Source organism: Neopsephotus bourkii, unplaced genomic scaffold (genome assembly GCF_033783945.1).
Source record: "Neopsephotus bourkii isolate Nb327-2 ecotype Australia unplaced genomic scaffold, CSIRO-AGI_Nbou_v1 NB_1827, whole genome shotgun sequence".
NCBI lineage: Eukaryota > Metazoa > Chordata > Aves > Psittaciformes > Psittacidae > Neopsephotus > Neopsephotus bourkii.
Window position 1 is genome coordinate 1099951 of NW_026902300.1, and position 10971 is coordinate 1110921.

Here is a 10971-nt window from a genome sequence, read left to right on the forward strand (position 1 = left end):
CTGCCCACCGAGCGCTCGCGCTGCATCACTTTTCCTCGCCAGGGCTGGGGCGAGAGCTGTTGCGGGCGAGGCCGCGCCGCCGCGCTTAGGCGGCAAGAGTTCAGCGCGGGAGCGGCTCTCCCTCAGGGGACGGTTGCCTGAGGCGGCGGTTCCCGCGCAGCGGGCGGCACGCTGGGACGGAGCAACAGCCGTGTTTAGCACTAAGCGTAGCAGAATCTGCCCGCTCTTCAACAGCCGTCTGCCATGGCGTAAATGGCTTCATTGCAGTCAACTACTTCCTTAGGCACAGATTAAGCGTAACACACTGTTAAACGAGTAAGCTGTTTTAGAACTGAATGAAGGCCTTATCCGTGCACCCGTGGTTGACTTCCTTAAACTAGCCATCACTTTGCATCACCCTGATGGGATCCGTTCTGAGAGATGAAGAGCAGAAGCAGCTAGAGGAGAATCACTGACAGTGGAGGTCACTGGAAGGCAGTACCAGCTTGTAGGGACGTGAAGACGTGGGCAGATCTTGGCCAAGGCATTGAGATGTAGGGACGCTAAGGAGATGTTGATGTGCTGCGAAGGGAGCACCATGCACACCAATCCCAGCAGCACCCGGAAGTGAAAATAACACTATAGTTGCTGCACAGATAGACGGAGAGGGTTGAGAGCACAAAGCAAAAAGCTTTTGTGATGAAGATACAATGTGATAGTAAACATCTGCCTGGATTGTTATACCTTGGTGTAAATCCTGTCCCAAATAAGGGCAAGCTTCTCAGCTCAGATACCATGCAACCACATCATCAGAGACCACAAATGGACACAAAATGAGGGGTCACCAGGTCACCTGAGCTGTACTGGAAGTCAGGAGAGAATTCTGTGACACACTGCAAATGTGTTTGATTTCCAAGTGTTTGGAATTGTTTTAATTCTGAAAGCAACACTAAAAATGCTGTTGGAATAAGTACAGCATTTGTGTACTGGAATTTGGGGGGCAAGTGGAAAACACGTGTTTAGATTTGGTTTATCTCTCATATTTCCTTTTCTAAAGTATTTAAAGCTGGAGTAATAGTGGCCAATGCAGAAATGCTAGTTATTGGAACTAGAACCAAAACATGCCATTTGAAACTTTGATATTTTTCCTTTAAGAATCTTTTTAAATGTATATGCATCACCAAAGCCTTTGTAACTTCATTCTTGCTTCTCATCTAGGCTTTGCCAGTGGCTGTTTACCTTAGGCAAGCTGTATCACTTTGTTGTTACTCCTTTCTGCTAAGTGGTGGTGAAAGAAGTAATGAGTTAAATTAACATCTGCACAGTGCTTTAAGCATTTAAATCATTGGATGTGTCAGTTTGTACTGCAAGTAGAGCTTCACTATAAAAGGCAGTGTGTAGCTGAGGTCTAAAACATCTAAATCCTATTTTGATATGCAAGAAGACACACATATGAAATACCTCCACAAACATTTCTTTAATGCTCCAGAGTTTCTAGAACAAAGATCCAGAGCTGCAGTGTTGTAGGAAGAGTTAAAACCTGCCAACTCTTCCCTAAAGGAGCGTGAATGCCTGTGTGTGTGTGTGCAATGCGGACATGTAAGTCCATCTACTAGGGTAATTTTATTCTGGGTGATGCAGCTGTACCTTGTACAAAGACACTAAATTCATGGCACAGAGGCAGCAGCAAAGGAAGTATTTGAGAACTGTGAGCAAATACAAAGCATTTACACTGTAAGCTCCTCTCTGGGGAAACGTTATGTGCAGACGTACAAAAAGACTGGAGAATGTTTCAATTTAGACCAGCAAATTTACACTGAAGCAAGAATGAATCTCTTCGCAGATCAGTGAAGGAAAGGTACCTTAAAAAGTATTCAGAAGGGTGACAGACTTTTTAGTTCCCTTTAACAAAAATGTTAACTTGCAAGTTGTGCATAATTTTGTATGTATCTGCATAAATAACACTATCAGCAGTACTGAAACCCTAGAGACATCTGATGATTTTGAGTATTTACAGGGGCATCTCTGCCAGGTTCCTTATCTACATATACTTAGACATTAAAAAAATTAAACATACCCTTCTTGTCCTATGTAATTTTTTCCTAATAGTATATTCTGAAAACAAGCATTTGGCCAAAGTATCTGTTTATGCTGTGTCATAAAGTTATTATTTAGTGAAAAAAATTTTGGGTTTGTGGTATTTTAATGACAGAAGGATGCAAGATGCACACTGAGATTAAAAAAAAACAAATATCAAGCATGAATTTTATTACAGGAGCTAAGGAAAGACAATAATTGTTTACAAGATCAGTATCATAGTACTTGGAGAATCTCCATAAGGAGAGATACTAGGGAAACAAGAATAGCTTGGAAACACTGCAGTTCAGAGGGTTTTTTCCATGTTACAACAGTCATTTCTTAAATGTAGTTCACTGTTTAGCTGAAACAAAGATGTGATTTGGAGCTGCCATTTAAGTACTACATACATTCTCCAAATTCCTCCCAAGTAACCAGAAGCAGCCAGAATGGCAGCCAAGGCTCTGGCCCACTAGGTTAACTTCTAAAAGCTGGTTGGAGCTTCAGGTTTCTATTAAGGCAACAGAAACAATCTGTTGTTGATCTAGTGAAGGCAGAAAGTCAGATCTTGGTAATGAACAAAAAAAAAAAGGGCTTAAAAAACATCCCAGACTGTGTTTCTTCAGCAGGTTTGTTTGGGTTTGGTTTTTTGGGGGGTGTGTGGTGTGTTTTGGGGTTGTTTCTTTTTTTCTGAGAGAGCAGTAGGCAGTTCAAGTCTGTAAGAAGAGCTCTTCCTCCAAAGTTCCTGCAGCTTAACCAGTGGAATTAATTACATATTCAACTTCAGAATCTGAAACATTTATTATGGCAAAGGAAATTGTATTCAGAGTTTACTCTTCAGCAAGGCCTTTGCTTTATATGGCTTTATTTTTAGACAGCCAAAGTGAGATTTTCATTTTATTTCTGATCTTGCAAATAGAGCTTTTCTATTTGCTTATGCTGGGAAGGAGTTGGAGAGCTTTCAAAAGATCATTCCTATAGACTTCTCATTACGAGGACTGCTGTGAATATTGTATCTTTAGTTACTGAACAAATGAAAAGGCATTTACAGCAGAGGTCCAGGCAGAAAATGGCCTGAAAACCTGACTACCCTTGGCCTTAGATAGATAGTTGCTTTATGAACAGGAGTCCTTGGTGCTTCCCAGGTTTGTGCATATCCGACTGGGGCAACTGATGGGAAACACAGGAGCAGTTTCAGGTACATTACTGCAGAGGCTGGCATTGATAATGCATGACAAACATCCCTGAACTGGCTAAGAAGGTAGCTGTGGGCTTGATCTAAAGAGCATCAAGGAGGTGAAGGAAGCCAAGATCTGTGGGATAAAGATCTTACATCCGAAGGTAAATGTTTCTGCTAACAGGGAGGGCAGAAGTCAGGAGTACAATGGAAAAGTCAGAGGAGAGACATGGAACTAGGAACAAAAAAAGGAAGAGAGAGTGATACATGAGAGTGAGAGGAAGGTAGAGGTGTTAGGAGATAGAAGGGGAAATTAGAGCAGCAGACCTGTGGCTGATGGAAATTACATGCCCTGTAGTGAGAGAGAAGAGGGACAGAGTTTTACAGTTTTATAATAGGAGAGAATCACAGAAACATAACAAATGAAGAGGACAGGCAACAAAGGGAGAAAACTTCTTTAAAAAAAAAAGGGAGTATGTAAAGAGAAATTGAAAGAAAGTAGAATGTTTATTAGAGTCAGAAACAAAATAATCGATGTGACAGTGGATAGAAAAATGAATATCCAAAGACCACAGAAAAAATGGAGAGAGGCAATCAATGAAAAGATCAAACCAATATGTGGAAATAAGGAAAGATGTAAAAACAGGGTAAAAGAAAGGCTCAACTGTGAGAAATCACAAAGACGACAATATGTGGGTTTGCAGTTCACTGTAATGGTTTGGACTGGAGGCAAGAGATTTCAGTCAGTAGTGAATTATCTGTTACACCATAATGTTGTACCTTTTTTGTTTTCCCACTGGAGCTGTTGAACTTTCCTAAATAAATTTGCGGGAATGGGGACGGGCAAGGGGAGGAGAGAGCCCTGGTAACATCATCTGGTCAGTGTGCCAGAAACTCACTCGTCATAGCCTTTCATTTCCAAGTGGTGTTGGTGGCCCACAGTGTGTCCTAACATCTGCTGGAGCAGCTCCCACCGAAAGACTTTCTGATTGGTGCTGGCTTCAGAAACTGGTACCAGTCCCAGATATCCCAGGTCTCTGAAGGCCATAATAAACCGCAGTGGAGCCCCTGAGCAGCCTGCCTAGGACTTGGGTTTTTTCTCTGGAGAAGCTCTCTTGCTCAATCCCTTGCTGCCATTGTTCCACCATGTGTGCATAAGCACCCAGAGAAGCAGATCCTTGAAGACTCCCAAAAGCAAATTATTTATCCGTTATTTATACCCCTGGCAAGCACCTTACTACCTGACTATGGTCATGTGTATGTGCTCACTCTTACTCTCCTGCTGAAGCACTCTTAGGTAGGATTAATTTACTCTTCAGTGAGCCAGAAAGATCTTGGCAGAATAACTGGATAGTTCAGTGGATATGTGTTAGATAGTTCAGTGATAATGTCACACTCTTGGTATGCAAGAGACCAGAACTTCTCTCTGGCCTAAAAAAGCATTATTCCTGACAGATCAGAAGACATTGCTGTCTGTTTAACTCCTACCTCTAGAAACACTACAAGGAGAACTAGCAAAAAATTAATGCAGGTTTAACGTTGTTTTAGCTTTGTGTGTGTGTGTCGCAAGGACAAAAATACAGGCTTAGCAAAACTGAGATGTTTTAGTTTGCATTGGAAACAAAATAGAAATGCTCTAAGATACAAGTTCAGAATTTAAAATAATGCAATTTTCTTTTATTTGAAGGTATTTTTAATGAAGACTGTTCCTTTAATGCTTTTGAAGAGAGTGATTTCTTTTTAATACACTTGCCCTGGTTTCACTTTAATTTTGAGCTTAGTAATTTTTTATGAATTCCTAGCAACTGAAATACTACATTATTTACACAGCTTTTCTTACATGCAAGTAGCAGAGTCAGCAGCACTCTAAGAATTACATCTTTTGCCAGTAACTTCCATGGCATGAATTTAAATTATAGATATGATTAAAAAAAAAAAAAAAGTATATACTTTAAGCTATGAATGAGTTAGTCAATGGAGCAAGTACTGACATGAGAGAAAATAGCAGAACCTAGAAAAGCATGCAGAAGGTTGCTGTCTTACAGCACTTAATGGCTGAAACCAAATTCAGGAATGCCAAATTCAGGAATTCAGTGACAAAGTAAGCAAACACCACTGCTCTAAGAAAGAACATTTTGAACCCTCAGATCTAACTGAAGGAAAGACTGGGGATTGAATTAAAGTGTTCAGAATGCTTCAGTAAACGTGTAACATCTAGGATGTTGTAACGTCTAGGACATGTAACATCTAGGAGCATTACTTCATAGTTAACAACATATCATTAAAAAGGGGAAGGGGATATTTCTCCTTCTCAAAATTGACTTTGATCAGCTGGATTATTACTGGGTTTTGCATCAGTTATATTTATCTGAAGGCAAATCACCCTTCCCATCTGAGTTGAATAAGGACTTAGTAGTTTCTGAAGCCAATGGGATATTTTTCTTTGTTTTCAGTAGTTCACCTGGTGTGCACAATAGAGGTAACAGCTTGGACAAGTGAGCTTTAAATATTCTTCATCAGACAGGCTAGTGTAGTCTGCCAAGATTGCTGCTGAACCTCAAAGGTCATTTTGTGGAGTAAGACAGGACAGATTTTTCCAGACTACATTGTTTCACTGGGCACTAGAGCCACAAGAGTCCCCCGACTGAATTCTGCAAGACCTCACAAGGCTGTAAACTGCTTCTCTGTATTTATTACATACAATACCCAGGAGCTTATGTCCCACATGCTGTCAATAACTATATATTGGGGTGCACAGATGCATATGGCACAGTTAGGTTGTAGCTAGTGGAACAGATAAGCACAGAAAAAGAAATTAAATTATGACAGTTTTCTATAAAGCAAAAATATCTTTGATGTTAATTTCAGCAATTAAAATTGAATGATTCCAAGATGCCACTGAAGTGGTGTGGATTTCCCTCCCCAGCAGCTGCCTAACATTGTTTACATTTAATAACTTCAAGACTTTCTTTGTTCAGAGTTGCCAACATCAACAAAAAACTGCTCTGGTCTGAAACATAGATGTGACAAATACAGGTATAACTGTTACAAATTTATCTGAAACTCGTATAGGTCCAGACCTCATTAAATTCCTCCCTGCTCTCCATTGAGGAAGAATGGGAAAGAGATCTGCCACGTAGAACAATGACCTTAGGTTAAATGCTAGGGAGAATCGTCACATTGACAAAGCTCTTTCCAAGAAAAGGTGAAGGAAGAGAAAGAACAAAATTCACCTGATCAACCGTAGGCACTCAAGTTATTTTTGGAAAACTGCTCATGAAATCTTGTCTGTACAAGCTTATAGATCTGTTCCTGACAGTGCTCATTTCTCATGTCAGAGCCTGAATTTGTGTTCATTTCTGTGGTTGCTTTCCAAATGTTTCCGGAAGTTTTAGCACCAGCCTTGAGCCCTGTATGATTAGATGACTCAGGATAAATATATTTCCTTCCAGAGTTCCCAGGTGTTACTTTTGGTTCAGTGGTGAAAGACTCAGAAATACATGAATTTCGCTGGCATGGTAAGAAGTCTGATTTTAGTGTAACCTTGTCATATAAATTCAAAAGAAATATGTGCATCTGGCAAAACTGGCAATGAATCAGTATCTTCAAGTATCTTCAAGCTTATGAGTTAACTATCAGTTAACAAGTATCTTCAAGCTTATGAGTTAACTATGATCTTGGCTGGCATATTGCACAGAAGCTCACAGGTCTACAGACTCATCTGCTGTGCTTCCCTTGCATTAAGCAAGCCTTATAAAGGCATCAGAGGATGCAGATAACTGCAGACCCACTGTGACTACACGCTGGCCTTCCAAATCCAGTACCACAGCTCCCGTAAGAACTGGAACAGGAAGAGGCAGTGAAAAGGAATGGGAATAATGCAATGTGTTTCAATTATTGCTAAGTCACCTAAAAGTCTGATGGCTATTATTGCCAGTTATCACAATGAGGAGTAAGCCCTGGGCTGGTCCAACCAGGGACCAAATTTAAGGGGATAGAATAAAAGTTCAAAACATCTCTATTCATTTAGTAGAAATCTCATGCAACCATTTCAGTCATGCTGAATCTGTATTATGAATGCTTTTTGGTGAAGGCTTTGTAAATATTTTCAGGCATTTCCTGAAACAAACGAGGGAGGTGACTCATTTCAAATTAATTTAATCTACCATAGGTTTTAGATTCAGAGCATGCTTTTGTTGAAGAAATTTAAAGAAGAAATTAATAACAGTGTCCCCTGCTTCCCATACAGAGGTGTTCCCACCACTGGAGAAGAAAGGGCTTACCAAGTAGTAATGGAGCTAAGACAAGAGGCAGACTTGAATTATGGGGGAAGTCTATGTTAAGATTTTAGAAGGGAGCATTATCAGCGTGGTGAGAAAATATTGCCGTATTTTGATGGCAGTAGTTTTGACAGATTGAACCAAAGATGGGAGAAAAGATTTCATCAGGAAAGAGGAAGATCTTGAATTCACTAGTGCATAGGCTAGTGCTGAGACACCATTGAGTGGGAAGAAGGCTAACTTCAGAGACACAGTTGTAAGGCTTGTGGAGGCTTGAAACATAAGCAGAGGAGATGCCTCTGGTATGTCTCTGGTTTTGTGACCTGGACAGCAGGGAGTGCTACTAGTATGAGAAAAGTGAAATGAAATAAGGATAAAGATAGGTACAGCTTTCAAACAGCTAACTGGTAGACTAATTTTACTTCATTAGAATGCCATTTCTTACATCTTCACATACTGCACTCAGCACACTTCAGAATACTCAGAGCAAAAAATATATTCTTGTTTACTAGCCAAAACATTTCAAGTAAAAGTAATTACTTGAATTAAGTGCAAATGTCTGAATCAGTTCACTGGAAAAAGAAATCCTTGAGTAAGGAAAGTTTTGGTTTCCTTTTCAAGTGGATTTACATTGCAAAATGTAAAACAATAAAACAAGAAATCCCTTTTTCCTGCTTTTTGTTTTTATTTTAATCATTTGCGAAAGTTGCAAACATTTCTCAATGCCCCATTTATTGTGTTATCTGGAGCTCCACAGGACGTCTATTGTTGTAGTGCAAAAGATCTTGATAAAGGCACAGCTGTGAATGTGACTGCTGTGTTTCAGCTACGTATAGCATGGAATCATTGAACTGTTTGGATTGGAAGAGACTAAGATCATTGAGTCCAAGCATTAACCCAGCATTGCCAAGTCCACCACTGAACCATGTCCCTAAGCACCATATCTACATGTCTTTTAAATCTGCAGGGGATGGTAACTCCACCACTGGCCTGGGCAGCCTGTTCCAATTCTTGACAACCCTTTCAGTGAAGGAATTTTTCCTAATATCCTAATATTCCTAATATCCACCTTGCCTGGTGCAACCTGAAGCAATTTTCCCTTGACCTATTGCTTGTTCTCCCTGCTTTTACAGTGCAAAAGGCTTCTGTTGTGATCTTTACCATTCTCTGTTTGCTGAGCCCTTCTCTGTATGGATTAAAACAGACAGTGCCATACATGAGCCTCCACTGCAAATGGAATTAATAGGCAGCTTCACTACACACCTTTTTGAAAAGAGAAAATAATAACTGGATTTGACAGCTACTATATTGGGATAGCTGCAGAGCACCATCCAAGAAGCTCAGAGGCTGTGGCTCGCCAGATTCAGGTGGGATGGACACCCCTTGTCTCAGAGATTCAAGTAAATCTGTTGCCAGTAGATATCAGAAATACTGTGTTACAGTAAAGAACTTTAACTCAACCTGGGTCTTTATGTTTACAGCACTATTTTCCCTTAGATGTGTTAGCACTAAATAACTTGTATAAATAATCAGAAGGATTTTTTCACACTTGGAGCACTAATTTTTCTCTGGGAACTGTGAGGTATGATGGATGTGCTAGCACTGATTTTATTTCAAGCAAAATTGATGGCCAATACAGGACATAGAAACTTGCTGAATAAAATTCATCTCCTTAATTGTATCTAAGCTTTGGCTCAAGTAAATATTTTTTGAACAATTAGCATGAAATATGTGTGTCATACTCCAAGTAATGATTAGACTTATGCAATGTTTTCATTTATGCTTTATGTATACCTTTAGTAGTAATTTTGTCTGTAAATTCAGATTTAACACAAATTACCAGAATTTATCAACTGCCTTTTTTTGGTTTTGTTTTTTTTTCCTGAATACACTTTACCACAACTCGTAGTGCTGGTAACTGGCACAGAACAGTACCAGAAGTGAAATGATAGCCACAGTTTGTACTGCAGGAGCTAGGTAGCTTAAGATCAACAGGAATTACTCATGTACAGTCTGGGTTTTACCCAGATAACATTAATATTCACTATCAGATACATGAATATTCAACATCGTCTCCTCCAGTTGATGTAAGCTGTAGGTAAACTCCTCCCCCACCCTGAATTCTGTCTAGAGAACGTTTCTGATTCAGAATTGCAAGGTCTTTCAATTCATTTAGTTTTGGGTTTGTTTTAAAAGATCTAGTAAATTCCAGGGGGCAACAAACAAACAAAAAGATATTTCCTGGATCTTATCCTGACAAGAAATAGGTTCTCAGTTTCTTCACTGGAAAACCATCTTTCCTTCAGCTTGCTTTCCCTCTGTGATTCCATCTTCCATGACTAAGTACACAGAGGAGAAAAGAGCACCCAAATAGCTTAATCACCTCAGGAGGCTTTTCAGTTCCAGCCTTAGTCAGCTGTAGTCTTGACATACCTACGTGTTTCTTCCTTCCAATTACAACACCAGAAGGCCCAGGAACAGTTTGAATTTTTAACATTTGTAAGCTGAGTTCCCAAAATACCATCAAAGCAGTGTTGCAAATAAACTACTTTTCCATGCAAACAAGTAGTCTGACTGCAAAATTGTCATTGGAAATTAATGGACTGCTCATTTCTCCCATGAATTTTGGCCATTGGCATAACATGCCAGAACTCTATTAAAATATGACCAACACATGAAATGAAGTCTGTATAAACCCAGCAGGAAATGGTAACAGATATCAATAGGCAATAATTACATGCACTCACCAGCAGGAAAATACAGAGAAGGTTGTAGCTCAGTGTACTATTGCTGCAGGTTGGCAGTGGAAAAAGGGTGGAAAAACCACTATTACTGAGGGAAAATGAAAACAACATTTAAAAATTTAGACAATCTTTTTTTAAATACTGTTTAATACAATACTGAAGTATTGTAAAAATATAAAATTACAGCAGTATAAAGTCATAATAATTGAGAATTATGAAATTGTAGGACTGTGAGTGAACTTCCTAAGTCTGGTAAACTCTGACCTACAATGAAATGAGTGATGATGTAAGTTTGTATCCTATTGGAACTCTTCAGTACCGCCAAAACAGAAATGGGAAGTAGAGCTACTACTCAGAGGAGCTGCTATGTCCCTCTTCTCCCACAAGTGAGAGTATGGAAGAGCAGTAACAATACAGGTAAACTATACTACTAGTGAAGAGGTCCATTTAAAAGAAAACTAATTTCATCTGATGGGTAGGAGCAGGAAAGCATGCTGGTTATTTTAGGAGAAGATTCTGGTATTACTTGCCACGTGATTCTGAAGTATTCTGATTAAGTTAATAGTCTGGAGATAGAAATATATATGTTTATGCATACTGTTATACATGCACACACAGATGCAATGGATAACAGATTCTTATTCTTGATAATTAACTGTATACACATGGAGGACACCTGGACCACCCAGATTCCTCCTTGCTCTCTATAATGTCT